The sequence below is a fragment of the Cygnus olor genome, chromosome 12, assembly GCF_009769625.2.
Source record: "Cygnus olor isolate bCygOlo1 chromosome 12, bCygOlo1.pri.v2, whole genome shotgun sequence".
NCBI classification, from domain to species: domain Eukaryota; kingdom Metazoa; phylum Chordata; class Aves; order Anseriformes; family Anatidae; genus Cygnus; species Cygnus olor.
Window position 1 is genome coordinate 3,336,061 of NC_049180.1, and position 7,375 is coordinate 3,343,435.

Below are 7,375 nucleotides of genomic sequence, written 5' to 3' on the forward strand. Positions count from 1 at the left end.
TACACCCCCCTCAAAAAAAAAAAAAATTGTTGGGAGAGGGGTTTTGGTAGCACTGATTACATAGCAAAATTGTTCTGTGATTCCCTAAGTCCTGAAGTATATTGTTATCTCCCAATCGCCATATAGGATTAACCTGCTGGTATAATGTACAGATTATATATTATGGTTTGTGCGCTACTTCTCTTCTTGCAAGACCAGGGATATTAAAAAGAAACCATTGAAAATCTGAAAGGCAAATAACTAGAAACTAATAGACACTAATCCGAACTCAGGGAATCCAGCAAAGAGACTCCCAGACCACAGACATGGGATTAAACTTCTCAAAGCCTCACAAAACTAGACTCAAAGTTGCTCGTAGGCTCTTCCACTGTTTATGTGCTTTTGACAGCACTCTCACTGGATGTAAAAACATGTTCTGTGTTTGGTTTTCAGGGGAAAAAAATTGTCATGAGATGGCTATGATGCCTTTTGTCAATAGCTGCTGTTTCTTACAGCATCTTTCCCAGGTGACGGACTGCCAAATCACTGTTAGCAGTTGTGCTTTAACCACCTTCTGGTTGTTTCACTATGTATTTCTCTCTGGTAGTTCACAGGACTTAAAGAGGGATGCCTTTCCCAAGCAATTTGGATACAGAGGGTTTTTTTAACACCCATTAAGCAAATGGACTGGGATTGTCCAGCGTCCCTTCAGCATCACTGAGAGCAAAGCAAAGCCAACAGCAAATTTGTCTCCCTCTCTCTCCTCTGTACCAAATTCCTCATGCCTGTTAGGACACACCTGCCTTATTAGCAATATTCACCACTTTCCAGGCTTCAGGGGTCTGCCTGGACTTGTTGGTGCCCTGTCCCCACCTCCTGCTCTGCTCAGACCTCTCCAGCTCCCGAGAAGTTGACTTGATCAGCCCTTCATGGGTGGGGACATCCCGCAGCATTCATTTTATGCAACCACAGTTATGTCACGGCCAATCCCTCATTCCTGATTCACACTCATCTCCTTGTAGTAAAAGCAAAACCACAGCCACATTATTTTAATCTGCAATTGTTAAATCGCTTAAAGGAGCTTACTGGAGCACCTCCGACGTGATGCCAGCATGCTGCCGGGAGCAGGGATGAGAAATGCTGGGAGGTGATGAGAAATATAAACCAAGAAGTCACCCCTTTTGGCTTTAGGTCACCATACACACCTCGAGGCAGGGCATTTCCCTGCACTATTTGTACAGAAGTTGGTGAATCTATGGAGAAATGACTCTTTCTTTAACAGCTGATGAACAGGAAAAGCTGAAAGATCAGAATTGTCATGAAAATTGCAACATTTTTATTTTTTTTTTAATGTATGGGTGATTTGGTGGCTCTTTTGATTTTTTTATTTTACGTTATTGGCATTGTAATAGTCAGAAATGTTGTGCTGGTTGAATTGGGAGGGTTTTATTTCAAAACATTTTTCTTTTTAACTTGAGTAGCATCCCCCTTGGTGAGGAAACTGAGAAACCCATGTGGGCAATGAGGAAAACAGATCCAAACAAAACCAAATGAAAAATGAAATTCAAACTGAGCAAATAAAATTATCAAAAATATAGAAGTAAACTTAATTTTACAATAAACTGCGATCTTTGCTGTAATCACCAAAAAAAGGGGAAAAGTCTAGAAAATAAAACATTTGTGAGAAAATTTGCAAGAAAAATACTTATCTCTAGTTCACTAAGTTATCAAGATAGGATCCAGGGAAGGGATTTCATTATTTTTCATTATTTCTCATCCTTAAATGCTCTGGAAAAAAAATAAAATAAAATAAAACAAAAGAGTTACGCAACTTTAGGCTGTGTAGTTAGTTAGTTGTTGAAGGAAACAGATTTTCCTCCAAGGCTGATAAATACCATAAGCTATTTCAAACAACTGAGCAGTAAATCAAGGAGAAGTGCTGTTACATTATACAATGAAATCAAAGTGATCTGCAGAGCCCTAAATGTTTCTTCATTATCCTTAATCCTATACCATTAAAGTAATGAGGAACTCTGATAAGGTTTTCAGACAGTGACAAGGGAACAGGAAAATTGTGGGCATTTTTATTTAAACCATTTCTCTCAGTGCTTTTGGTTTAAAATATAATGAAATATTGTAAATACTCTATGAGGTCGTAATAAAAGAAACTGGAAATGAACCTAAAACTGAAAGCTTCGTCAAAAGCTGAGAAAAGGACAGAGTCAGCTGCAAACCTGAATTAAAAATAAAAATAAAAATAAAAATCTTAGCATGCTTTATGCAAGGCAACAGATGCAGAATATTTTCAAAACCAAAACCATTATTGTGCAGTGGCACTTAAAGCATATTCAAAACGGAGATAACTAAAAATTAAGGGTTGTTTAACCAGTATGAAGAGGACAAGTGAATAATATTATGAGAGTTAGTTTCCTTCAATCACGGATGTCGAGTACTTTCCATACAATGCATAATGCACCAGATCTCTGCCCTACAGAGACTTGTCAGTCATCACTTGTAAGATATGATATAGCTGACACGTGCAGTGCATGTGCCAGGATAGAAATCCCACCTGTTTTTATACAATCTGCTTGTGTATGCATTCACTGTGAAAAGTGTATATTATGCTTCCTTTATGTTATGGGCAGAATGACAATATCTGTACTGACTTTTTCATCTATGGGACTATATATGTACAGAGACACAGAAAGCAATTCAGAGCATCAGGCATGGCTTGACTTTCCTTTTTTTATGAAGCTGGCTTTATTTCCCTGGCAGGACAGGGCACTGCTTGCTTTCTGGCTCAGTTTGGGCTCTGCCAGTTGCTTGGAGATGATCACGATAGCAGTTGATTTCTCGTAAATCAGAGCGGGGCCGCGAGCTCGGCCGAGCCCATCCATCTCCTTGCACGCCGCTGAGCAGCACGGGAACACCGACAGATCTTTTTCCCTGCATTTCAGCATAAGCAATTCCTTTTTCTCATTCAGTGCCACCCGTCTAGCTCTGTGCAGATCCATTGGGAAAAGGGAGAGCAGGATCTGGCCCTGGTGGGGACCAAAGGGCATTTATTTCTGATCCGTGATGGGAATGTGCAGCAAGACGGGCCCGCGGACGAATCCTGGTAACTATTACCTGGATCGTTTCGACAACCCCCTGCTCCCCGACGTGGAGAACACTGCTTTGATTCTTCTGAGCTGGTTTAGAAGGAACATGTGCCAATGGCGGGCTGGCTGTCAGCGCAGCTGCTGTGCACGGCCCCGCGCAGCAGTGACAGAAGAGCCATAACTCACCGCTACCAGCGAGCTCTCGGCTATTTATTTATTGAGTTCAGCCAACAGACTTCTAAGTGATTTAGATGTTCCCCAAGATAAAAACAGTATAGTAGTCAGGGGTTTTTGCAAATCTAGCGTTGCAGCAGCAACCGAAAGGGAACGAGCGGGAGGGCAGAGAGGGGGAAACGGCTTGCGTATAAATGAGCACGTTTCGGTCTTTCTGCTGACCAGCGTTAGCAAAGACCAGCAAGTTTTACTGCTCTTTAGGCACGTCTCCTATGAGTTTTCAGTACAGCAAAGGAGACAATATAGGGATGAAGGAACGGAGCAGCACGCAAGATGTCAAATCAAAAGGAAAGTAATAAACGGCAAGAGTTAAAACAAGGGAGGCCTTGGGGAAAGGGAAAAAAAATCAGTTACTAAAGGGAATAAAAACGTCACCCTCAGAGGATGACAGGAATTCCTAATGTAAGGGATTTAGCAGTGAAGGACAGATTCCTTTTTTTTTTTTTTTTTTTTACTTAAAGGCAAAATATATGTTAACTCTGACGAGCATTTTTGAACTTTGAACTCTCTGACCTTTAAAGCCTCCAAAATAAACCCGGGGCGACTCCAAAGAAACGGCACCAAATGGCAGAGTCAGTCGCTTGGTTGGCTTTGTCTCTCCTTTGCAAGCAATACAAGAAAGGCCCTATTTTGCCCCATTTTGTACGTTTCTTCCCTCCTCCAGTTTGCCTGGTTTATGTTTGTATTAATCACAGAAGACTCTATGCCCAGGTATAGAACACACAGAGCCATTTTACATTAAAGATCTTTTAGTCCAGCACAGCTGAATAAAATAAATAAGTAAATAAATAAATAAAATACTTGTAATAATAAAAAGCTAATTTTAGCCACTCCATCAGTAACTGTGAGCCTCAGAGGAATGTTTCACCTTTTTTATCCCAGAGCACCTTTTTTATCACCTTTTTTATACCTGGGAGAAGACATCCTCTTACTAGTTTTGATGCTAATATTCGCTGCTGCCTGGGGCCAGCACACGAGACCATATGTAGTGGTTTAGGGATATTTTCTGAACACAATTAGCTTTAGAGATGTTTAATAAACACACAAATTCATCTCGCAGGAATGGGAGCTTATCATCCCATAACAAGATCTGTAAATGCCAGAGGCCATCCTTCAACCTGAGCCTGTGCAAAAGGCTCGGTGCAAGAACGAGGGGCAGCTGCATGGAGCAAACCCCTCACCTCTTTGTCGCTGGGTTTGCTGGAGCATTTTTGCATTGAGAAAGAGGAGACCGGTGTTTGCAACCTCTCCTGAGCTTTGCTGCTCGCTCCCTACCTGTACTGTCCTCATAAAGTATAAAATAGTGCCATCTACTGACATTGTATGTCCACACTCTCCTAAACATCTGAAACAACCACTGGGTACTCAGCAGGAAACCTCAAGAGCTGATTTTTCTATGCCTTGCTCATTGGGTGAACTCTCAGAGGCACGCTGTTTAGCTGGTACTAAAACAGCCATAAGCTAACATTTGCAAAGAACATGAATTTCTGGTAACACCAAAGTCACGGGGTAAGCATGAGATCAGCCCCAAAGGTAAAAACACCCGGCATGCTTTCACGTCTTAAACCCCCAGTCACCCAAATGTCAACCACAAGAGCAAACCAACATGATGTATACATGCCTACTAACAGCAAGGAGGGTTTATTTTGAGATACATGTATAAAGCAAGTTTTTGAAGTATACAAACTACATAAAAGTTGTGCACTCATCTCAGAAGAGCCTTGGTCTGGGAAAAACTGCAGCTTGCAACACCTACAGCAGCCTGTCCCAGAGGGTGTTTCCCAGCTCCCTGCAGAAGCTGGCATTTTCCCTATCTCCCCACGTGGGCGAGGAGCACACAGCCCTCCCCAGGCTGGCTCCTGCAAGCCGCTCGGCTCTCCACGTCCCTGCTCCTCCGTCCTCCCACCCATCTAATTGCAACAGGCTCCGGATCCTCGGCCAGAAGTCCCAGCGTGACAAATGAAGCTGTGTAACTTTCCATTTACCAGCCTCCTCGAAGAGGATATGCAAGCGCTTGATTACAGCACGTTATCAGATACCAGCACTGGGATTTTTCCCTCTCCTGTTGTTTTTACGGCGACGATAAGTTGTTACGATCTTTATTTTACAAGACAGCGCTCGTTGGCCGGGCCGACGGAGCGGGGTCGCTGATTGCCATGACTTCCCTGCAGGTATAAAGACCGGTGATTTATGGCAGGGGAAATTCATATTAACCATAAATATCTTAATAACCAGCCGTCTGGGGGAGAGAGCGGGCTGTGCATCCAGCGCAGACTAATTGCTGTTTAATGGGCAGCATCTACGGCGCTCTCCAAAACAATGCTCCTGGCAGAGGGTGTTGCTGAGGTTATAGAAAGGGCTTTTAATCTGCAAGAGGAAACAAGCCACGGCAGTGCAGGCTGCTGCTCTGGGCTCAGCCCTGCTAGCCTGCAAGAGCTGGTTATCTCGTAGCAAACACAGAGATGCTGTCTCCTGCCCACAGCCAACAGCTGGACCCAAAACACCCAACTACCTCCAGCTACCGCTTGCCAAAAAGGGCCCTCAGACCTCCTGCACATCGAGATGAAGACTGGAAACACAATCTCTGGCTAATTTTGTAATATTCTGGGTGCTTTTCAGCCAGGAAGGCTTACCGGGAGCCTGGGGCTAAGTTGGAAGAGGAGGTGGAAGGTGGACGCCAGGATGCTGTGGTTTTCTACACAAGCTTCCTGCACAGTTAGGTGGGAGGTCTGGAGACCTCTCTGCTGTTTGACCACCTGCTGGGCCTCATGTCCAAAAATAGCTGTTGCTCACCAGCTCACCCCATTGCTTTTTTGTTCTTAATTCAGCAGAGACTGCTCTTTGGAGCGCTGCCTTCCCCCAGGTACCTGCCTCCCCACTCCTCTCTCAACTCAGACTTCAAAGGAACCCAGTCCTTGTGGCACTTTCACTGAAGGGGGAGATAAATGAGCCTGAGGATTGCTCTCATTTTTTAATGTAAATCCCATGGCTTTTGGTTCACAGGATCTCTTTCAACCCATAGGGAGGTTTCATCTGCATTGCATCCTCTGCAGAGCTCTAAGCCAAAGGACCTCCTCAGGGTTTACCCCCAGATTAGGATACTAATGAAAATAAAAGGACTAGGATGTGACCCATGGTTCTGCCTAGATGTAGGATCATTTACCATTTCTTTGAGATCAGCTGGCAGGAAACACCACTCATATTTTAAATGTCTCCTGCCTTTCTAACCAGGATCGTTATTACGAGAGAGCTCTGCACAGAAGTGAGTGATGAGGAGCTACAAAAAGTAGTTCAAATGTCTGGCCGTTTCCCTGTTTAGCCACGCTATTTGATGGCGTGTAGCTGAAAACATTGTTAAAGTACCTACTGTTTTAGCAAAACTCTTCCAAATTCCCTGGTTCAAGAGGAGCACAGCTTTCCACCGATCTTCACATTCCTCAAATCTGATAAATTTAAAAACAAGAGCGATAAAATAAATGTTATCAATATTCTTGGACTTTAATTGATAGTTTGGGAAATACTCCACAAAAACATTGTTTGGGTTACCTCTGGTACATGAATGTTAGGAGCAGCTGAAATAACTATGTTCTAGGATGATGAGAAAAGTCCCTGTCTAGGAAAAAAAAAAAAAGAAAAGAGAGAGAGAATAAAACCAGTGTACCCCAGGAGAGCAGAACATGCCTTACAAGGTGCCCATTGCATCACATTTTTTTAAGCTAATGGTTAAAACGAGATGTCACCAACGAGCACAGCAGTTGGTGAAATGCTTGTGGAAGGTGATAAATGCTCCATCGTGCTGTATTTGTTTTCCAGCCCTGCACGCAGTCTGTATATAAGCTGCACACAGCTCCTGGAGAGCCCGTCCTCAAATGCACCAGAGCCCTAAATGTGGGCTGCAGATGCTGCTTTATGGGACACTTGCATATGCCCAACAAATCCTTTCTGAGAAATATGGAAAGTGTAGAGATGTTGCTCCTCCTTCTCTATGTCTCCTTTTTTTGCTACTTGTCACTCAGTTCTCACTCAATGCCTCCCATTTCAGCACCGACAGACCTGTGTGT